The sequence below is a fragment of the Molossus molossus genome, unplaced genomic scaffold (genome assembly GCF_014108415.1).
Source record: "Molossus molossus isolate mMolMol1 unplaced genomic scaffold, mMolMol1.p scaffold_m16_p_14, whole genome shotgun sequence".
NCBI classification, from domain to species: Eukaryota; Metazoa; Chordata; class Mammalia; order Chiroptera; family Molossidae; genus Molossus; species Molossus molossus.
Window position 1 is genome coordinate 53,096,206 of NW_023425349.1, and position 24,052 is coordinate 53,120,257.

A 24,052-nucleotide genomic window follows, 5' to 3' on the forward strand; every position below is an offset into this window, starting at 1 on the left:
CATGAATATTATTCCTGTTTTTTAACTAAGCAATATTCCATTATACGGACCTATCATGTTTTGCTTTTTTTAATTCATCAGCTGATGGACATGTGGGTTGCTTCCACTTTTTTGCCTATTATGTGTAACGCCTCCATAACATTTTTGTCTTTTTTTTGTCTGAATATGTTTCATTCTTTTGGGTCTCTACCAAAGAGTGGAATCGCTGAGTCATAGATGAACTGTGTTTTTAACTTTCTGAGGAACTGCCAGAATGTTTTCTAAAGAGGCTGCACTATTTTGCATTCCCACCAGCAGTGTATAAGGGTTTCAGAAAACGCTAATTTAAGTTTTTTAAAATCAAAGGATGAGATGCCTTCATTCTGGCAAACACTACAGATATAAAAACCAGTGAGAGTCTCTTTGATGACCAGAAGTGTAGATCATGGATGAATCTGTAGGTTTGCATTTTATTATCACTAGAAGTATGTTAATACTCAGTATTTTAAAATACTGTCTTTTTTACTTCATTATCTCATATAGTTTGTAGTGAAAGGGACAATGATGGAGGAAGTATGCTATGGAGGTACCTGGCAGTGGGCTTTCTTTGTTGTGTTGTTGGCTGATAGAAATACTGGTTTGTTTCTGAAGAGCGAAAGCGAATTTTCAGACCTTGAGTGACAAGCATTTCCTCAGAATGAGGAAGACGGAATTCTTTTGCTCTAGAAACTTCGTTAGAAACCTTTGGGTTTCTAACAGTGGAAGACAACCATCACTTTTGTGAAAAGCAAAAGAGAAAACCTGAGAGTTGGTGAAAATGGACAGCCGTCCTTCATGTTACCAATGGAGATGGTAGTTTCAAAGACTGTCTTAGAAGTTACTGCCAACAGCTGATCGTGGCATTGGAGAACTTTGTAGATGACAACACCAGGCATTGTCATAATATGATAGAGTCTTGCGTTTGCTGCTGTAGGAAATTTGGAGTGTCCAAAAGCCCATCTGTGTCATCATTTTCACTGGCCTGTCCCACAGTCTCTCCCTGGACTCCTTGAGCTGTGGATTCCGGGTTATCTGCTGGTCCAGTGATCCTGTCCATTGACCATCCCCTCAGCCACTTCCTACTCTTTGAATCTTGTAGACACCTTTCTGATCCATCTGTTGTTTTTGCTAGGTCAGCTTTCTTCAAAGCTTCTTGGCCTTTGAAATCACCTGTAGACTCACACAAGATAAGATGATTCCTTTTATCTCTGTCAGCATCCTTTCTTTCCTCTCTTTCTTCTTCTCCCAGCCCTTAAATTTTTGCTTTATTGCTGACTTCTCTCTTTGTTTTATACGCTGGTCTAATCTGTACTTCTGAGATAATGAGGACTCTGAAGTTTCTCAAAGGACTGAGGTTTACAGGGAAGAGTGCACAGGGGAATGTCAGCTAACACCTTGTGCAGAACTCTGAATTCTATACCTCTGCCAGATGATGTGAGCCGAGCCTGGGAGCGCGCCTGCTGCGCCAGGAAGCAGAGCGAGCAGGGTGGGTGTGCCTGCGGCCCTCTCGCGGTTCTAGCTGCTGTCTCACTGGTTCTTTTTTGTTTTGGTTTTATCCTCACCCGAGGACATTTTTCCATTTTTTTGTTCAGATGGGGGGGGGGGGAGAAACATCGACGTGAAAGGGACACATCGAGTGGCTGCCACCTACATAACCCATCCAGGGCCAGGGACAAACCGCAACCGAGGTACGTGCCCCTAGCGGGAACTGAACCCGGGTCTCTCTGAGCCAAACCGGCCAGGGCTCTCACTGGTTCTTGACTTGTCAGGGTTCCTTTTGCCGTTGTCCAGGCAGCTACGTGCAGATCTGCATTTCTGTCTCAGCCTGAAGGGGTCTTACTCTTCAACTTACAAAAACATTCAACGTGACAACCTTTATGACTCCCCTAAAAAATTAACGTAAATATTGATCCCTGTTGCTGAACCACATTTAACATTTCAAACCCAGTTTACTCTCATCTCTTATGTTTCTTGGCAGATGCCACAATCCTCAATCTGGTTTTAGTGTGCAATATTTAGTGTGCAACTGAATGTGCATTTCCGAAAAAAAATGCATAATCTCTTAAAATAAACTATGAATACCTGGCTTGCCAAAATAAAGTATTAATTCACTATTATAATGATAGCAAATTTTCTGATTTTTTTCCCTCACCTGAGGACATTTGTCGCATTTATCCTCAGATAGAGCGGGAGGGAGAGAAGAAGAGAGCGCGCGAGAGAAACATAGATGTGAAAGAGACACATTGACTGGTCGCCACCCACATGACCCCACCCGGGGCCAGGGACAAACTGCAACTGAGTTACATGCCCTTAGCGGAAACTGAACCTGGGTTTCTCTGGACCACAGGCTGATGCTCTAACTGCTGAGTCAAACCGGCCAGGGCAAATTTTCAGATTTTTTATTAATGGTAAGAGTTCTTAGATATTGCTTCAGCCATCCAATATGAGCTCAATCCAATGTGTACTAACAGGTGACTTTCGGTATTGATTTCACACTTACAAAACGACTTCTTATTTTTGTATCACCCCTTAACTGTGGTCCTGAGGTTTGGGGGTTTATCTAAAACACAGTATATGCATTAATTCAGGAACAGATTGGATCCATCAAACGGCAATAAATGTTCGATGAACCGAATTGAGTTCATTCCCTCCCTCTCTTCCTTCTACTTTCCTATTTTATTTTTCACTCATTCAACAGCTATTCATTGTGTGACTGCATTGGGTCAGACCCATGTCTAGGCGTGGGATATACGGCAGTACATAAAACATCTGTCTCCCGTGGGTCTTGTATGTTCAATGGGGAGACTGTTGATAAACAAATACACCAATAAATAAGAAAGATGCTTTTAGAAAGTGGTAAGTGCTGTGAAGAAAGATAAAGTGATAAGATGGAGGTGTTTGAAGGAACAGTGGCTGTTTGATAGTGTGGTTAGGGAAAGGGGGCCTGTCTAGGCAGAGTAAGTTGGAGCTTGTCCCGAGTAATAATGAGCCATTGTGGTCAGGGTCTGGGGAAAGAGTCTTCTAGGCAGAAGGTGTGTAGCAAGGTGAGAACTTGGAACAGGACGCAGGCGAGGATGCTGGGGTAGTGAGAGTAAGGGATAATGTCCCTGGGGGTGCATCTCCCAGGGCCTTGTAGGCCAGGGAAAGAGTTGGGGTTTTGTGATGAGTGCAATGGGACGTCATTGGAGCGTTGAAGCAGTGAAGGGCATGATCTGATTTACTTTGTTGAAAGCTCGCTCTGCCGCTCTGCGGGGTGGAGTTTGAAGGGGTGGAAGCAGAGTTGTGCAGGTGCCCAGGGAAAGGGGAGAGCACCTTGGGCTGGAGTGGTGGGAGTGGAGTTGAGAAGAAATAGTGGGGCAGGAGGTTAATTTAGGAGGCAAAGTTACATGTAATTTGGGAGATACTGCCAATGGCACTCTCTCCAAAAAGCGGCTGCCACAGCATTGCCAATACTAGGTTGTCATTGGGGCTTTTACCAGTTTAAAAGGGGAAGAGTCATACGTTGGCATGGTCATTAGAATAGATGTCGGCACCTCAGTCCTGTGATGGTGCTGCCTGACATGCCAAAGGGGAATTTGCAAGAGTGATGAAGTCAAGGACCTTGAGATGGGAGAGGATCCTCGATTCTCCAGGTGGGCTCATTTTAATGGCACGAATCCTCAGCAGTGGAGAACCTTACCTGGCTGCACCAGTGATGCCACAACAGGAAGATACAGGAGAAGGTGAGTTTTGAAGTGTGAGAGGGACTTGACCCACTGTTGCTGGCATCAAGATGCAGGAAGGGGGCCCCAAGCCAAAGAAGGCAGGAGTTCTCTGGAAGCTCAGACAGCCCTCAGCTGACAGCCAGCAAGGGGACGGGACCTCAGTCCTCCAGCTGCAAGGAACTGAATTCTGTCAGCAGCCTAGATGAGCAAGGAAACAGGTCTCCCCGAGAGCCTCCAGAGAGGAATGCAGCCCTGCTGACACCTGGATTTTTAGCCTGGAGAGACCTGGCTCAGACTTCAGACCCACAGAACCGTACGATAATGCGTGTTGTTTTAGGCCATTACATTTGTGGTAATTTGGTATATAGCAGTAGAACACGAATACAGTTAATATTGTTTATAATCCCTGTTTCCTTTGTTTAGTGAGTTTGAACATTTTTTTCATATATTGTATTTTTTTTTCTGTGAACCATCTGTATATGCCTTTAGCTCATTTCTCTGTTGACTCTCCCCTCATATCTAGGGTGTCCTTATTTATTACAGAGGTTGGCCCTTTGTGATATGCGTTGCAAACCCTCCTCTCCCTCAGCTTCTTGGTGTTTCAGACCATGAAACTAGATGAGCCTAGCTGGGACAGGTGCAAAGAGGAGAGGAGCCCGAGGGCTGAGCCCTGGTCACGGCCGTTGTGGAATCAAGCAGAGAAACAGGAGCCTGTGATTCTTCTAGTTCCCGGTTAGCGGATCATTAGCCAGGCCAAGTGAAAATGGCCACAGTAGAACAGCTAAACCTGATGTCTCCTTTATACTCTTCCAGCTGCGACTCCTCATTTCAGTTTAACCATGGGCAGGTCTCAGGTTAAGCTACTTTAATAGCCCCAATGACTGAACATTTCACAATCAAGTCCAGTGTTGTGACCTAGAAGTTTCTATACTACTATTTGGTATATAATGTACTGGCACAGCGTGACTAAGGAGTAGGATATACTGCCTGGGCAGATATTCTGGTTACTAGAGATTATTCTTACCAATGTCACATGACCTTAGTCAGCTGTTCTACAGGAATTGGACTGCTTTCTCTTGGGGTGGTGCTCCCTAGCGTTGTTACCCCTGAGAGAATGGTATATGGTGGTAGAAGCTGGACTGAAGGTCTTGAAGCTTGAAGACACCTGGAAAAATAGTTTTACTGTTATCTTGATAACTTTGTACCTGGGGAAGAAGCTCCATGTCCCTGAAAAAACCTAAGATCTAGAGTCTGAAGAGCTAGCCCTGCTACTTACCATCTCTCTGATTTGGAGCTGTTAACTGAATTTTTTGATCTATTTCTTCAGAGGATACATGGTTAAAGTAATAATGTCTGCCCAGTTTATCTGGCAGAATTGTGCTCACCTGAGATATTTATGTAATTCCGTGTAAGCCAGGAGGAAGAACAGAAACATGGCGCAGAACTCATGTTTCAGATTCTAACGTGAAGAGCAGAGGAAGGAGCCTGGATCTGATCCGCCCAACAGGCATCAGCAGTTTTTTTTTTTTTTTTTTGCAAAAATGAAGCTACATGGACTGACATCACAAGAATTATGTCTCTGGGTGAGGATTCTGTAACTTACCCCATTTCCCTCCACCCCCACGCCAGCTGCCAGGAATCTCAGATGTACCTTCATACAGAGTAAAGGTACTGACCCTCACATTGGAATAATTAGAGTAAGCTTCCCGCTTCTTGTCTCTGCTTCACTTTTCTTTTTCTGTTTTACTAATTTTACCCGTATATGTCTTTAGTATTAGCCTGTCCTAAAGGCAGTGCAGAGCGTGATAGAACAGCACAGACACTCAGGTGCCGAAGTGAGGAGTTACTTTCCATGAAGTAGTTAAGCCCATGAATATTTGCTCCCCCTCTCCCTCCTTTGTATACAGTTTGGAAGGCACACATTTCAGAAACCTTGGGACAGGTGTGTCAGATGAAGAAGTAGGGGGTGTCCACCCAGACCTTTTGGTGGGGGACAGACACTTTGACATCACCACCTCCCAGAAGAAATAGGAGGAAGCTGAACTAGGTGAGCCTCACCTGTTGCCCACTGTGACATGGGCAACCTGGCGATAGGGGTAGTCTTTCTAAGTGTTTCGTTTTGGCAGCTTTCAGTTTTAAAAAACACTCTCTAACCTGTGCATTTGAACATTAGTGTCAGATTTTTCATGAGGGGCCAAGCAAAGCATCAAGCGAGTCTCAAGGCCGCTGTTCCACGCTCACATCGAACACAGCGGGCGGGAAGGGGTGAACAAGTGGTAGCCACACAGTGAACAGCTCCTCCTCAGCGAGTTCGAGCCCCATCTGAGACTGCCCACGGCGTCTGCCCCGGAACTGCTGTCTCTTCCAGCCCATCCGCGTGGTGAGGGTGGTTTCATTTCACTTATCGCCCTCTGCCTCAGTTTTTATCTGAGAGATGGAATTACGAGTTACAGGAGAAAAGGAGTAAGAAGCACATCAAAGAATTTCCTTGTGGCTTTTGAATAAGGGGCCTCGTTGGTTTAGGGTTGTTAGCTTTGGGTGTGCTGTTTTCATCCCGGAGCACCTGGGGTTTGTTTTTCTCCAAAAGAAGTAGATAAACTAGAGAGAATCCAGGGGAAGGGCAACAAAAATGATGTATGGCTTGGAGAGAAGGAGAATAACAGTCTATAAATATTTGAAAGGTAATATAAAGGAGGGAGAGAGATTATTTACAGCAGGAGAGGAGTTTGACAGGGAACACAAGCTTGCACCGAGGAGCAGGGGAAAATGGGGTAGAACTGAAAACAAAGCGTAATAAGGGTGATTAGCAAAGAAATGTAATTCTCACGTTAGTTTGTGTAGCCAGGGGCCAGAATGGCAGGGAGAAGGGATGTTTTTCAAACAGGATCTGTGTGTGATTGTGAATAACATTCTAATTCCTTGCTGTGAAGCGCGGAGAGGGGACGGTGCTTTATTCTTTGCCTTTGGCGTGTCGTTTGTTCAATTTCCACCCCTGGCGTTATGCTTTCAGAGGTGGTAGTAATAATTACAGTTCTACCAGCTCTCTTGTACGGAGCGTCTGCCTCGCACAGGTGTTGTAGCTGCTTTGTTATTTATATTCTTATTTAATCTTTACACAAACTGTAAAATAGGAACCATTTTTCCATTTGTAGGGAAATTGGGGTTTAATAACATCCTCAAGATCGCACATGTGGCGGGGTTGGGATTCAAACCCAGGTCTGTTGCTCAGCCCATTGTCCTGCCCTGTATTGGTCACCCCAGTCATGACAGTACTAATTTGGGACCCAGCAGGTAGCCAGGTTACTGAGCCAGGGGAACAGTTTGTATCCAGGTAGAGGGATAAGTTAAAATAGTTGATGATGTCCAGAGCTCCCTTCTCTCTCTCTCCCCCTCCCTCCTTCTCCATTTCTTAAGATGTACTTTCTCTAGAATCAGTGAGTGCTATGTTGTTATTATTATGTCACATTTTCTCATTCTATAAATTCAGTTGTACCATAAGCCTTCAGTCATCCTTGTAGTTATAGAGTGATCTGTACAATCTCATATAGGAAGGAAAAGTTTTGTAAGTCGGGCATTATCCTTGATCTCACGTGCTAGTTGTAATGGGGAGCCCTTGGCAGTATTCTGTACTTCCCTAGGCTTTCTGATTCTAATGCTTTGCAATGTCCAGTGTAATGAGTACTAAAAAAAAAATCCAGAATACACTGAATTAACTACTCACAGTAAAGTGGAAGAATGGGGTGTCTCCTCTTTTTTTTATTATATCCTTACCTGAGGACACCCTTCCATTTTTTGTTCAGATAGAGTGGGAGGGAGAGAGAGGAAGAGAGAGGGAAACATAAATGTGAAAGGGACACATCAAGTGGCTGCCACCCACACGACCAACCAGGGCTGGGGACAAAATGCAACTGAGGTACGTGCCCTAAGTGGGAACTGAACCCTGGTCTCTCTGTCCCAAGCGGGAACTGAACCCGGGTCTCTCTGTACCGCAGGCTGACGCTCTAACTGCTGAGCCAGACCGGCAGGGGCTCCTCTGTCATGTCATTACAAGAAGGTACCACACCTGGAATCAAAGGCCTGGGTTTAATCCAGACTCCAGCTCCTAATGTGCAGGGCACCTGTCTGAACCACAGCCGGCTCCTCTTCTGGGAAGCATAATAGTTCCTGCTCTCTCTACCTCATAGAGTGATTGTGGGTAGCATCTGAAAGAAGATGTGTAAAATGCAGAATATTCCATAAATGAAAGATGATATTAAGTTAAAAGTTAGCAACATTTGCATTAGCAGCTCATTTTTAAAAAATGTAATCCTTACCACAGGATATGTTTTATTGATTTTAGAGAAAGAGAGAGAAACATCGATTGTTTGCCTCCCATACATGCCCCAAAAGGGATTGAACCCACAACCTAAGTATGTACCCTGACCAGGAACTGAACCTGCAGCCTTTTGGTGTGCAGTACAGTGCTCCAATCAACCGAGCCACCAGGCCAGGGCAGCAGCTCATTTTTTTAGCTCAACTCCTCTTGGGTAAATTTATGATGGTTGGTAATGGTTGAGACTTTTGAGAAAGTCGACTTTACTTAAAGGGGGTGCAGTGCCAGATTTTTACTGGGAGCAAAACAGAACGTGTCAGGTGAGTTTTATGGACACTCTACCTCAACCATTGCCTGTTCCCTTTGCCCATGGTGTCATGTAATGAAGACCATGCTGAATTTCCTAGCCAGACGTTGATGACATAGAAATTCCAAAATGTGGCTCAGGTGTTGGCATTTTTCATTGATACATTTTACTTTGCCAATCCTATTGTTCTACATAGGAAGTACCTTCCCTTGAGAGCTGTGTGCCTTTCTAAAATAAAGATTTTTTTTTTCTGCCCCCATGCTGTTCTCCTAGTAGTGGTCTCCAGTGAATTTCTCTCTCAAGTCATCCCTAGATTACTTTTACTGTAAACTGTAATGATTTTTCCCTGGTCATATTTCTCCCAAGGTCTCCTATCTCGGTTACTTGTAAGGCTACTCCTCCCCTCTCTTGTTCTCTTTGATCTCTTATAATTGGCTTAAAACTCTCCATATTTAATCTGCAGTGACTTTGTTTCTCCTCCCTTTTTTTGCTTTTCCAGTCCCCGAGAATTTAATAATCTGTTGCCTATTATTTTCTTCATTTTTCTTAAGGTGTCATCTTCTCTGCCGCACTGTTTAATAGTCTTTTCTCCTTGTCTACACATTTGCTTTATTTCAGCTGCTAATGCAAGGCTGCACTGTCTGTTTGGGCTTGCCATAAATAAAGGGCTACACATTCCCGTGTGGGCTTCTCAGTTTCAGGCTCAGCTGAACTTGAAGCAACTGCTATGCGTGTGCTAATGTCATGATAAAGGGATCCTTTTCCCCTTGCATATAAATAGTTGAGCACTTGGTATTGAATGAGTGAGTGAATTAATGAATTAATTAATTGGTTGAGTTTTTGAAGTTTTTCTCACAAGTTGACCTTTCTGGGGCAAATGACTGATTGCTCAATATATATGAAGGGACAGCTGTTACCTCCGTGGTGACTTTCTGGTGAATTCTTCCTGTGACAGCCTCCATCGTGAACTTGTCCCAAGGCTCAGCTCTTCAGCTCTGAAATCCTGTTTAGTCACAGCGCTGCAGTCTCTCCGTAGAAAGTCAGCTCTCCTGCCCCTTTTCTGGTCTGTGTCTCTTCCAGAGACAGAACACTCAGGTGAGCCTCAAGGCTGTGCCTACTTTGTGTTCTCTGGGGGAAAGAGAAACCTGGTTCAACTTAAAACGTGTGTGTTTGTAGGAGTAGGTGCCTTTCTGTTGTTCAGATAAATTATAACTATTTCTTCTCTTACTTGTCCATCCAGTCTTGTTTCTGTGATGGAGTACGTCTTGTGCCCCAGTTTCCCCAATCCTTTACTGCAGAGAGGGCTCTCTTTATGCAGTCCCGTGGTTTTAGAGTTCATGTACCCCTCCCACTGTGCCCAGACTGGTCCCCCCGCCCCCCAGGTTCTTGGTCTGTTTGAGGACAGTAGTTAATCTGTGGTGTGGTGTCCGTGCACTGTGCACGCTCAGGCACGTGGCCGCTGCCATCTCGGTCGTCAGGGGGCGGTCAGCCTCGCAGTGCTTGTGTTCAAGTCACCCTGTTTTACTTAAAAGGTGAGCGAGCACAGTCACAGAACTCTCGCTGCAGCATATTGTTAAAGTTGTTCTATTCTATTGTCAGTTGTTACTATCTTACTGTGCCTGATTTATAAACTAAACTTTGTCATAGGTGTGTATGTGTAGGAAAGAACATAGCATATAGGGTTCGGTACCATCTGCAGTTCCAGGCATCCACGGGGGGGGCGTGTCTTGGGCTGTATCCCCCATGGATACCGGGGACGACTATACTGTAAACAGCCCTTGATACTGGTGACCTTTCTGTGAAACAGAATTTCTGGAAGCCTGTTAGATTTCTAGTGATCCGGACGGACAAAATCTCTACAACAGAGGTCACTAGGTGAGGAAAATAAAGAGATGTTAGGGAGCTGTGGCTGTAGTTGTGAAAAGGTGGCCAGTGACAGAGCTGTGGTGCTGTTTCTTAGTTGCCATGGTAACATTTTAGTTGACAGGTCCCTCTGGGTTCTTGGTAACCATTTCTTTCAGTTACAATTTGACTTTCTTTTCAGTTAGGATGTTGATTGGTATGTAGAGAGAGAGATATGTGTGTGTGTGCATGAGTATGTGCATATGCATGTATATGTGTTAGAGTATATGTGTGTGTATGTTAATATTTCTACATACACACATTCCAGGTTGGCATATCCTTCAGGACCATACAACTGCTCTGTGGTTCACCTTACTGACTTTGGTAAAAATGATTATTGAAGGACTGGACAAGTTTTTATCTTCAGAATTGACTTCTGATTTCAGAGGAGCTTTGTTCCAAAGGAAGGAGAGGCAGAAGGAAGTGACCGTGGCTCGTGCTGAGAGCACACATCGAGGGTGGACAGGCTCACACGCGGTGGGAGTGAGTGGCACGTAGAAACGGCGTGGTTTCACTCCTGCCCTGTGAACCGTGTGACAGCTCTGAGGCTCCTCGCACACGCTCACGCCTGAGGGTGCAGCAGGGCTGCTGAAGGAGGCGGCGGTGAGGAGGACCCAGGAGGCCAGCGAGTAGCGCGTCTCGGCACCTCGCGCACAGCCAGCGCTCGCGGGACCCCTTTCTCTCTCCTTGCTTGTGATGAAAGTGCGATAAGGGGAAAGTGACACTTTGGGGTGTATCACCAGATGTCAGTTCTAGAATTAATACTTTAGATGTACATGGAATCCCCAAGACTGATGTTAACCACTGGCTTGAGCATAGTTCTTCCACTATACACTAAATGTGGGAGCGTAGATACTGAATTTAAGATTTGAAGTTTTCACTCTTTCCCCATTCCCTTCCCTATCTCTGCCTTCTAGTAGCAATCTTTAAAAAACATGATACAGCCCTGGCCGGTTTGGCTCAGCGGTTAGAGCGTCGGCCTGCGGTCCGGAGAGACCCGGGTTCGGTTCCCGCTAAGGGCACGTACTTCGGTTGCAGTTTGTCCCCGGCCCTGGTTGGTCGTGCGGGTGGCAGCCGCTCGATGTGTCCCTTCACATCGATGTTTCTCTCTCTCTCTCCCTTCCTCTCTCTCCCTCCCACTCTATCTGTACAAGAAATGGAAAAATATCCTCGGGTGAGGATAAAAAAAAAAAAAAAAAACATGATACAATTAAAGAGCCAAGTCAAAGAAAAGGGAGTGTAAAGGGCTCCAGATAATTCCCAGTATGGGTTATCAGCTCCCACATAATGGAAGGCTGATTATACTTCATTCTTTTCCATTATGAGAGGGGAGATAAAACTCTACGGAGGTAGGAAAGGTACATCTGGAAGAGATCGGAGATATTCCTGACTTGAGAAAAGCGTGCCTGTAAAGCGTTCCTATGTTGGCTTTGGAATATACCGTTAAAAGCACTAAAGATCAAAAAAGCTTCCTTCGCAAATTCGGTAAGATGGAGCAGTTAGCTGTAACAGAGTGCAGCCCTGGAGGTCACAGACCAAGCTAGGAGAAATCATTATGCATGATAATGGGCAATTTCAGATAATGGCCTTCTGGGGGTGGCAGAAAGTACACAGCCCCACAGTCTAGCCTGGAATGAACACTGAATAGCACATTAACTTTATAGCAAGCTAGAAGTTCAGCCCTGAAACAGCAGCAGTCCCCCCAAATAAATAAAATCCCTGGTTTACTTCAGGGAAGCACCGTAGTTGTACTTCTCAAAAGCAGAATTGAAGACCGAAGGAGTGGGGCTGGGGGGGACGGGGTTCGGGGAAGGGAAGGAATGGTCAGCTCTTCTCCCCCTGGCTGTTTTTGTCTCACCAAGGAGAGGTGGTTCTGGGCTCCAGGCAGGTACACAGTGAAGAGGTTGTTTACTTTCCTGGCGCCAGGTTTGTGTTTGACGTTTAAAATAGCCCTGTCACGGTTGCCTTGTGGGAGAAACAGATTGTTCCCGCATTTCCTGATTATGACTTTAGGGAGGGCTATCACACCGACTGCATTCAAGGCTACTGTCTGACCTCAGAGAAGGCCAGGAGTGGAGGATTCTGCTCCTTTCCAAGTGCTTTCGCATCCGGGAAGCCAGGCCAGGTGCAGCCCAGCCCTCCTGCAGTCCCCCGAAGATGAGCATTGGGAGCAAGGATAGCTTTGCAGAGTTACTTGGTGGCTGGCCCTCTGCTTGACGGCAGAGAAGGTTATCAGTGTGTTGTGACTGATAATGACGAGCATTTACTGAGCACTCACCGTGTTTCAGGGCCTTTCTCAGCTCTGTCGTGTAAGTAGCCTTATCCCCATGTGATGTATACTCCCTGGAACACAGAAGAATTAAGTAACTGGTCCCAAGGTCGTGGGGCAGTGGGTTTCAGTTCTGATCAAGCAGTTTGATTTGGGAGCCACCTTTCAACCAGAGGTCCTGCTGCCTGGCATACTGGACGGTGGTGGATGTCTTTTTTGCTGACATAAATGTTCCAGGCTCAAGGATAAAGCCAGAGATCCCAGTTGGGACTGGGTTGCTGATTGCTCACAGCTCAGGGAGCTAGCTCAGAACGAGCCACTGGACTCCAGCTGCTCTGAAATCAGACCTGGAAAGAGGAGGGCCTGTAAGACAAAGGTCCTCAAACTTTTGGTCGGAGGACCCCTTTACACTCTCAGAAATGGTCCAGGATTTCAAAGAGCATTTGTTCATGTGTTATATCTATCAGTTTTATTGAATTAGGAACTAAAACTCAAATTAAACCTATATTTATTAATTTCTTTAAAACAGTAAATCCACTACTTGTTAACATAAGTAACATATTTTAATGCAAAATAAATATAGTTATTTAAAAAATGGATGAATAGAGTAGTATTTCACATCTTTGCAAATCTTTTATGTCTGGCTTAATAGGACACAGTTGGGTTCCTATATCTACTTCATTTAATCTGTTCTGATGGGAATACATGCAGAAAATTCAGCTTCATACAGATAAATCGTTGGAAAGGGGAGCAAAGAACTTGAATAGCCTTTTCAGATCCTTGCAGCTGTTCTTTGATACTATATCAAAACTTGACAAGTAATTTCGTAAAGATTAGTTGTAGTGATCCTGAAATTATGCTAATGTGCTTTTGTACTGTGTTAAATTAAAACCCATTGGTCCATCCTGCCCTTTGAACGGATCTTTCATCCATGCACGATTTCATAGCCTCACGCTTTGGTCACTTGGAAAATACTCGTTTACTGAGTTACGCGCATCTTCCAAATGTTGACACGTTCCACTACAAAATATCAGGTTATCCCACTCATTAATGTCAGTCAGGTATGCGCCTAGTTTACCATTTCCTTAGTGTACAAGACAAAGCTCTGAGAAGGGGTTCTCGGTGGACCTCTTTTAGAACAGAGTACCTGATGGAGAGGAAATATGTTGGGCATCTTCCCTCTCCTCTCTCGCTCCAAACTCAAGCCTTGCCGCTGGCCTGTTGTGTGGCACTGTCTTCTGCAGTCTGCTGGGAGGTGTTGACAGCCCCGGACTGTCGCTGGCCTCTTGCCAATGATAGGGATTCTGAACTGGCCTCAAGAGAGAAACCTCTTTCTTGGCCCTGAGATAGGCTTTCATGGCCACGAGACGTTTTCTGGTCAAGTCAGAGAAAAGGCATTTTCTCTCTATCTGACTCCCACTGTAGAGCTGACAGTTTCCCCGGGTGGCCCTGGGGACTTCTGAGGCTCACACGGAGGGGAGGAGACGGGGGGAGACACAGAGCAGGAGCCAAGGAAGGGAGAGCAGAAACCTGGGAGTAAGACTGCAGGTAGGCGCGGACGTGCAGGACCTAGGGTGGCAGCTGCCATAGCGGCTCCTGGGAACCACACGGTGAAGCCTGCGCTTTAAATGTCTTTTCTCCAGTTAGCGCCCTCGTTCTCATTTTTACCAGGGACCCCATGCTCCACCTGCTCTGCTCTGCAGTGTCTTCTCCTGCCTTCCCAGAAACTTTGTCTGTGTCTCCCTTGGCTCTTTGCGGGTAGAGGGGAAACTCCTCGGGGGCGAGGATTGGCTTTGCTTATTCTTTGCTTCTCCTTGGCCCAGCACCTGGGGAGTTACTGCACACAGTGGCTGCCATCCTTACTTGCTGGGCTTTTCAGTGGCCCTGGGCAGCCTGTTTTAAATCTTGGTGAGCTCCCTAGGATTTGCTTTTCCTGTCTTTCTCCATTTCTCCTGCTTGGTTTCTTTGATCTAGTCATACTCGAGTATCTCTCTCTATTTCTCCCCCCCACCTCCTACTTTCTTCCCTTCCTGATCCCTTTGCATCCCACATTGACATTTCCCACACCTTCGAACCAAGCCTGTTCCTGGCTTTAAAGGCCAACCAACTTCAGGTTTGTTTGTTTGTTTTATCCTTACCCGAGGACATTTTTCCACTTATTGTTCAGATAGAGCGGGAGGGAGAGAGAGGAAGAGAGAGAGAGAGAGAGTAAGAAACATCGACATGAAAGGGACACATCGAGTGGCTGCCACCTGCACAATCCAACCAGGGCCGGGGACAAACTGCAACCAAGGCATGTACCCTTAGCGGGAACCGAACCCAGGTCTCTCTGGACCGCAGGTTGATGCTGTAACCGCTGAGCTAAACCGGCCTGGGCCAGGTTTGTTTTTTTTATGAAAAGCTTTTTTACCGTAAGAAGAAAAGTGAACTTGACTGATTCCTCCAGGACCCAGTTACTTTAAAAAGCATTTCTTGGGAAAAGGAGAAATGGGCTGTCACATATTCCTTGCCTGTGTACCAGAGTGACGGCAGTGAGCCAACTTCAGCAGAACTTGAACAGTACCTTGAAGGCTGGACCTAATCCTGCGCTCCCATCCACTCAGCTCTGTTTTCCCGTAGCCTCGAGTCTCTCCTTCTGTGTTTGATTCAGAACCGCCCTTACTGCTGAGCACAGCAGCGTCCAGGACTGCCTCCTTGGTGTGTGCCCCAGGGTGCTGGACAGGTCAGCTAGCACACTGTGGGTGCTCAGGGGGTTTATTGCACCGAACATGACAGGTGTGGTGCCGTCCCTCATACTCACCAGTAGGTGGTGTGAATAGTAGGCCCGCTGATGCCTCAGTCATCAGGCTCTGTAAGGCTCTGCTGTAGTTCAGAAAACCACCCACTTCCTCCGTGGGGATGGCGAGCTTTCCCTGGATGTGTGAGTGCCGAGAGGGCCCAGGTGTCGGCTCACGGAACAGCTTGCTCCCCACGTCTCCCTCCAGGTTCTCTCTCCGGGGAGCTGAGGACATTAAGCTTTCTTGTTTCAGTGAGGGGGCACCGCACTGTCATCCTGTCTATGACATACTTTTCCTTAAGACTTTACTGTTTCTTAAAAAAAGAAGAATGGGGACAATGGCTTGTACTTTTTCTGTGGCTACCTGACATTCAGCATGTTAGTTGACGGTAGATAATTCTGATATCTCCGATTTAGTGGTGAACAATTTTTTCTGATTGGTAGCTCTTAAAAGTAGTCGCTAAGTGGGAATGTACCACGCAAGGGTCTAGATTACAAAGATGAGTAAAGCCCGGTAAGTACATAAATTAATCTTTTACATGAGATCATTGTGAATCACAAGTAGTCTTATTATAAATTGTAAATTGTGTGTGTTTTTTTAATCCTCATCCAACAATTTTTTTCCCCTTTTATCTTCAGACAGAGTGGGGCGGGGAGAAAGAGAAACATTGATGTGAGAGACACTGATTGGTTGCCACCTGCATGACCCCAACCGTGGCCAGGGATGAACCATAATCGAGGTACATGCCCTTAGCCAGAATTAAATCTGGGACTCTGGTCTGCAGGCCAATGTTCTAACTGCTGAGCTAAACCGGCCGGGGCAGTTGTGTTTTTTATGTGGTCTTATGTATTGGGAGCTATGGGGTTTTGTGGTGGTACTGAAAGGAGGGAGTATGGCTCTAGGTTTGAACATAAAGGACTCAAAGTGCAACAACTCTGGGAATCTTGACACTAGAGAAGAGTGGGAAAAAGCCTTCACATACCTTAAAATGAATTACTGGTTAACTACTATTAATATGCCATGGGCCCACAGACCAGCATATAGCACTGTGAGATCAATAGGGGTGTTCATCATGTGTGGGGATATTGATCGCTCATGAAGGAGTAAGTCATATATCACACTGCATATGTTATTGCAAAAAAGAAGTAGCGGAGGGACTGGGAAGCCTTACCAAAGAACTGAACTATGGAAGGAAAGTGTACGGAGCCACCTATTTGAGCATTGGAACAAGAGGCGATGGAGACTGCAGGCAGTGTCTCTGCAGACGCCTGTGCCGACGAATGCTGTGGGTCATTTCTGTAGACACACGCTTCTCCAGCTCCTTTCCTAGCGGGTGAATCCAACCCTACCGATCTTTGCTCCGGAAAGCACAAAGTAGGACTACCTGATATGTAACACCTCTTCCATCTTCGTACTTCGTACTTCCGTTTGCGTCTTGGCAGGGGTTGATAATCCCTGGAAGGGACCACTGGTTAAGGAAGCTACCACATTCTCTTGGGAACAATGCTCTTGTGCTTCCTATTATTATTAATATCATTGTTAAGTACTAACCTTGGCCAGTTTTTATTCTAGAAAAATAAAGAGTGAGATCCAGGATATAGTCATTAATATTGAATTAACTCTGTGCAGTGATAGACAGTTAAAAATATTGGGGTGATTACATCATAAGGTATGCAAATGTTGAATCACTATGTTGTACACCTGGAACTAATATGCTGTTTTATATCAACTAATTTAAAAAAAAGAATTTTTAGCAAACCTACTAAGATACTTCATTTTCCATGGTCTTTGCACTTAGTCAGATCTGGCCATGCAGTTTAAATGTCCCTGTCACAGTGTGCATTAGGCACGGGCTGGCCGCAGGAGTCAGTCCTGAGAGGGCCTGCTGCATATTGGTGATTTGGCTCAGATTTAGAGAACTAGCTGTGAAGTTTTACTGTTTTCTTCCCCCTGTTATTCAGAAAATGATTAGTGCCTATTAAGAGTTTGTACCTGGAAAACCACTTCTTGGTGATAGACACATTTCAAAATTTGTATGGTTAGTGTATGTATTTTGTGGCTTACGAGTTGGAAATCTTACTTTCTGATTCATCTCCGATTAGTAGTGACATGTTGCCTGACTTAGCGGCTTTGGTGGCATGCAGTGTTGGGAATGCCCCCTAGTTCCTGTCTTGGGATCTGCTCTGGCAGAGGTTGGAGAGATGCATGTTCTGCTCTGTCCTCACCCTCTGTCAGTCTGAGCGGGAGCTGTATGTTCCATCTCAGGCTGGTGTGCGTATTGCAGGATCACTCAGCAACCAGCAAGGGTCTGAAAGGGGAGTTGGGTGGCTTCCCTGGTTCCAGGGTGATAGGTATTTTCAGTGTAATTTGGTTGTTTGAAGGGAATCGTCAACACCAAATAGGCCAGTGATTTTCATGAGGTTCATTTCCCCCCTTCACTGCAGCCTCCCTTTGCAAGCTCATAATGACCTCTTCAGGCCTGGAACACTTAAAGAGCCTGGTCTGTTCTGGTCTGCAGAACAAATGTCTACATATACAGAATAGACTGTTCTAGCCTAGTTTATTCTCCTGCCTTTTCATTCTCCTAGGTTTGTCTTCTGTGCTTGGATCAGATTAATTTTCCCTGACACATTTTTATGTTACCCCCTTGCTTTGAAAACCTCCATTGACTCCCCACAGCTTGAGAAGAAACCAGAAGTCCTTGGCTGGCGTTCATATTCACCGCCTTCCACAATTTGACCCCATGTAACTCTCCATTCTCATCGTCTGTTGCCCCTTGATGGAAACTCTGCACTCCATCCAGGCCCATCTGGTCCCTTTCCCTAGATCATGTCTTGTCCTTTTCCTCCTTCTTGATCCTATTGATATTCTCCTCTTTTGAGTGCCTCCCCACCCCCACCATCTCTCCAAATTACCTGTATTCTGCTCCTGTCTCCGCTGCCTTTGCTGATGGGGACATATGCCTATACTGTCATTGTGTCAGTTAGACTACTGCTTTGAAGGTTTCTCAGTCTATACTTAATTTTCCCAAATAGATGGTACATCCTCAAGAAGAAATGAAACGTTTTCAATACTACTTTGTGCCTTTGATTAGAACATCTAAAGCAAAGCTTTGGACATAGTTGATATGTAATAACTAGTGAGTCAAATATAAATACAAAAATATAATTTAAGTCAAGAATAAATGATTTTAGTATTACTCCTCTGGATTGTCCAGAAGTCTATGAGAAATAGTAAAGTTTGACTCTGTGATGTTACACCTGTGATAAAGTACCTGGCAAATAGTGGGTGCTTGATAAATGAAATGAGCACTTGGATAGATGACTTGAGCTTTGGTGGGTAGAATAAAGGAAGGAAGCCTGGGCGTGGCCATGGAAGTCAGAACTACTTGGCAGAACACATATCCTACACAGCTTGTGGTTTGAGGTTCACAGTGACTTTGGCAGAAGCTCATCTTCTTCATTCAGTGGAATTCATTTGTATACTCGTATTTATTTTTTCATTTTATTTATTTTTTTAATCCTCACCCGAGGATATTTTTACATTTATCTTCAGAAAGAGTGGGAGGGGGAGGGAGAGAGAGAGAGAGAGAGAGAGAGAGAGAGAGAGAGACATCAATGTGAGAGAGACACATCGATTGGTTGCCACACGCACGACCCCAGCTAGGGCCGGGGACCAACTGCAACCAAGGTAAATGCCCTTGGCCAGAATTGAACCCAGGACTCTTTGGTTAGGCCAATGCTCTAACCATTGAGAAACCAGCCAGGGCTGTATACTCATATTTAATAGTCAGGACTGTCACAGTGCTGTCAAAGGTCACATACTTTTAGGGATACCTTATGGAGCAGTTGCTTTGAATCTTGAGAGTGGACCGGAGGTTCTCGATCTTTTGAGTGCATCAGAACCTCCCGAGGGCCTTAGTAAGACTCAGAATGCTGGGGTGGGGTCCGAGAACAGGCATTTCTGTAAGTTCCCAGGTGGTGCTGCTGCTGATTCAGTGACCACACTGAGCACCACTGGTTTAGCAGAGGGATTGGGACATTTATTTCAACCTTGGGAAACTTCCATGTATTAGTAGCATACACAGAAACACAAAAAGGCTGGGAGTCATAAGCTGTTTTTAACATTGACCAAGCGTTTTATCCTCACCCGAGGACATTTTTCCATTTTTTGTTCAGTTAGAGTGGGAGGGAGAGAGAGGAAGAGACAGAGAGAGAAACACCGATGTGAAAGGGACACATCGAGTGGCTGCCACCCGCACGACCAACCAGGGCCGGGGACAAACTGCAACCGAGGTACGTGCCCTTAGCGGGAACTGAACCCGGGTCTCTCTGGACCGCAGGCCGACGCTCTAATCGCTGAGCCAGACTGGCCAGGGTTGACCAAGCGTTTTAATTAAGAACTTTCAAATACTATTTTTGTAATTTCACCTGTCCTTGGAACAGGTCCTCTTCTAGTGTTTTTACAAGTGTCACGTTTTAAGAGTGCTTAAACTCTAACAGAGCTGAGAGGATTTTTATTATTTAAATACTGGTACAACATGAACCTTTTCCAACATATATCTTAATTTATTCTCTTTAAAAGTTTTATTATTAAAGCTTGATGTGATTTGAAAGAGGAAATAAAATATGGTTGAGTGGGAAAGTGATGCATTGTTAACTAATTACTGTCAGCTGTAGCCAAACAAACCCTTGCTTTGACCTGACATAACATTTTATGTGAGGTTTACTATGTAGCTCGTTGAAGCCACTCTCTTATTACCTTGAAAGTTATTACTGACAACATTTTGTTGCTGGATAAACTAAGGCCTGATAAGAAGTCCTGACTAAGGTTATGATGCAGAAATTCAGGAACCTGTACCCTGATCCTAGAATACTGCTGTCCTTGGGTTTTTATTTAATTCTTTATATGCTACTGAGTTTTATGTCATTCATTCCCTTTCTGATTTAAACATCCATATAATTTATCATTTTGATGAGGTTTGTATTGCTTTTTTATTTTAATTGATTTTTAAAAATTTTTTATTCTCACCGAGGACATCTGGTTTTTTTTTTTCATTTATCTTGAGGTAGAGTGGGAGGAAGGAAGAGAGAGAGAGAGAGAAACATCAATGTGAGAGAGACACATCGAGTGGCCGCCACCACACAACCCCAACCAGGGCCGGGGACAAACTGCAACCGAGGTACGCGCCCTTAGTGGGAACCGAACCCAGGTCTCTCTGGTCCGCAGGCCGATGCTCCTACCACTGAGACAGACAGGTCAGGATGATTTTAATGGATTTTAATGGATTTTTAGAGGGAGAGAAAGGGAGAGGGAAAGAGAGAAACATTGATTGGCTGCCTCTTCTGCACACCCCCTACTGGGGATTGAGCCTGTAACCAGGGCATATGCCCTGACTGGAATTTAACTGGGACCTCTCAGTTCGTGGGATGACACTTAGTCTACTGAGCCACACCATCCAGGGCTGTATTGCTTTCATAATCAGGTAAATGATAATGACTTGACATTGAAAACAAAAGAATTAGATAGTGAAAACCACCTATTATGCCGCTGAGTTGGTCTTTATTTTTTTATAATTTATTTTTATTAATCCTCACCCGAGGATATTTTCCCATTTATCTTCAGATAGAGTGGGAGGGAGAGAAAGGGAGAAAGAGAGAAACATTGACACCAGAGGGACACACTGACTGGTTGCCTCCCCCACTACCCCAACCAGCATCGGGGGACAAACCGAGGTCTGGGCCCTTGGTCGGAATTGAACCCAAGACTCATTGGCCTGTGGGCCAACACTCTGCCGCTGAGCCAAACTGGCCAGGGCCTGAGTTGGTCTTTAAAATAAGGGAAAGGACCAGTGGGGAAGTGGAGGAGGAGGCAGTGACATGCGTGTACCTTCTCCAGACACAGTGTAGAAGAGTGGGCTGGAAGTTTCCATCACATCAGTGGGAACAGGAGGAGAGACGAAAGGACTAGAATGAAAACGTGGCTTGACAGGAGCTAGGTGGACGGACCTGATGTCCTTTCAGAGAGGGGGGCCTCAGTGCTCACTTTAAAATGAAGCAGTAAAAATGCATCTTGTCCGAGCTTGCACTTGTAGTCATGCCCCCGCCCCAGTGTGTTTTCTCTCCTCTCCTCCTACACATTCACCTGTGGACACTTTCTGAGCACCTGCTCTGGGCCATGCATTGATTATCCTGAGCCATTCTCTCCATGAGCTTTTCTCTGCCTACGTATGTCCAACCCTTCTCTATGTTTTAAAAATGAAATAACAATGCCTTTAATTTTTTTAGAAATTGTTTTATTGATTTGTTTTTTTAGAGACAGAGAGGAAGGGGAAGAGAGAGAGAGAGAGAGAGAGAGAAACATCAGTTTGTTGTTCTACTTATTGAGGAATATGTCATTGGTTGTGTCTTGCATGTGCCCTGACCAGGAATTTGAACCCACAACCTTGGTGTATTGGGATGATGCTCTTAACCAACTGAATTACCCAGCCAGGGTGAAATAACATATTATTCCCTGGAGCTTCTGGTTTTCCCCTCACACTTGTTTTGATGTCAGGCTACTTGAAAAACCATTCTTTATTGATCCCTTCCACAGATCTGACCACCACGTGGCAGTGGTGTGTAGGCAGAGGGCGCTGGGGTGGCAGGTGCAGTGCCTGCTTACCGATCTCACGTTCTGGTGGGACAGAAGGACCATCGTTTCTGTTTCCTCCCTGCTCACTTGCTCCTCTCCCTCTTGCTCCTACTAAGCTAAAAACACGAGGCCCTGAAACCCTAACCCTCTGCTGGTCTTTTCCAGACCTAGTTTTGCATGATCACGTAGCAGCAGTTGACAACACAGCCTGCCTCCTCCACAGGCCATGTCAGTTGGCCTCTGTGACATTGCGTTTCTCCTCAGTTCTCCCCGACTTCAGCCAGGCTCTCTCTCCTCTCGGACCCTGCTCTCTAACAGCTCCCTCCTGCTCTCCCTGGGGGCAGCCCGCATCTCCATGGTGGCTCCTGGGCCTCAGCTCCCAGCCTCAGCCTCTGCCTCGACTGCAGGTGTTGAGTTTCTCTCCCTCATCCATCTCTCCCACCTGCCTGACCCTCTGGCACCTTGGTGAAGCGGAACGTACCACCTCCCTCTCTGCCACGTCCAGGCTTCCTGCTCTCCCGGACTTCTGCTCTGCATTTCTCTGCCTTCTCCTGAGTCTTAATTCCTGGTGTCCCATCTGTCCTCCCATCCTATTTGTGTGGTTGTTAATCCTCATAGGAGGATACTTTTCCATTTATTTTTAGATAGCGTGGAGGAGGAGGGGAGAGAACATCTATGTGAGAGAGACGCATCGATTGGTTGCCTCCCACGTGCACCCCAACCATGACCAGGGATTGAACCTGCAACCCAGGTATGTGCCTTTGACCAGAATTGAATCCTCAACCCTTCAGTCCATGGGCTGACACTCTAACCACTGAGCAAACCGGCCAGAGCATCTTTCCGTTTTCTTGAGTTTTGTCTCCTACTTAGAGAGGCCCAGGTCCCTCTCTTACATTTAAGTCTTCTAGGTCTCTCCCTGGTTACTTCAGTGGCTCCCTGGTGGCTCTTCCGGCCTCTGCTCTCTCTCCCGTTCACTTGTCTTACAAACTGCCGTCAGATCAATCACCCCAGAGCCCAGCTCTCGCCCTCTCCGCTCCGTCCTCAGAAATCCTCGGTGGTCACACCTGTGGAGAGGCCCGAGCGCTGGACGGAGGCTTTCCCTCGGCTGCTCCAGTCCTCTTGGCAGACTGGACCGCTTTTCCTTTGGCACCCAGCTCTTCACCCCCAAATCCGCCTTCCATTTTCCTGCTTCCTTGTCTTTGTTCTACGGCCCTTTCCTCATTCCTTCTCTCTCTCTCTCTCTCTCTCTCTTTCTCTCTCCCCCTGTTTCCTGCTCCTCTTTTAAAGAGTAACTCAGATGCAGTTTTTCTTTTTCATTTTATTGATTTATTAATTTTTAAATTTTTTCAATTACAGTTTGCATTCAGTATTATACTGTACTAGTTTCAGATGTAAAGAAAGTGGTTAGAAAATCGTGTACTTGACAGAGTGGTCCTCCCGTTGCTTCAGGTACCCACCTGGCCCCATATATATATTTATCTCGATTTTTGACTATATTTCCTATGCTTTAATTGACATCTCTGTGGCTCTTCTGTAACTACCAACTTGTAGTGCTTAATCCCTTCACCTTTTTCACCCATCCACCCATCCCCTCTCCCTCTTAACAACTGTTAGTCTGTTTTCTGTATCTGTGCGTCTGTTTCTGTTTTGTTTATTCATTTATTTTGTTCATTAGATTCCACATATAAGAGACATCATGTATTTGTTTTTCTCTGTTGGACTTATTTCACTTAGCACAATACCCTTCAGATGCGGATTTTCCTATGACGGTCTCTGTAATTCCATTCTAGACTGCAAGTCGTCTTTAATTTTTGTGAGTTTATGGGTGTTCCTGTATGATAATACTTATTGTTATTTGTAATCCTGTCATATTTCTTCTAGACTGTAGACTCCTGTGGGGCAGGGCATTCTGGCACCTTGTAGCCATTTCAGGCACCTGGACCAATTCTTTGAACTGGGTTTAATAAATGACCATTAGAGGGGAGTCCATTTGGTCGTTTATTGGAATTGACACAGTTTAAAGTGTAGACTAGGACTGGCAAACTATATAGCCTGTGGGCCACTTGCTGCCCACTGTCTGTTTGTGAATAAAGTTTTCTTGCAACACAACCATGGAACAACCTGTTTGTT

The 24,052-nt window shown here is 45.5% G+C and overlaps 1 protein-coding gene across 1 annotated transcript in view; it reads left to right on the top strand.

The window, feature by feature from the left end:
• DMRT1 (doublesex and mab-3 related transcription factor 1) overlaps positions 1-24,052 on the top strand; it is a 96,886-nt gene that overhangs the window by 16,192 nt on the left and 56,642 nt on the right. The gene's annotated exons all lie outside the window — the stretch shown is intronic.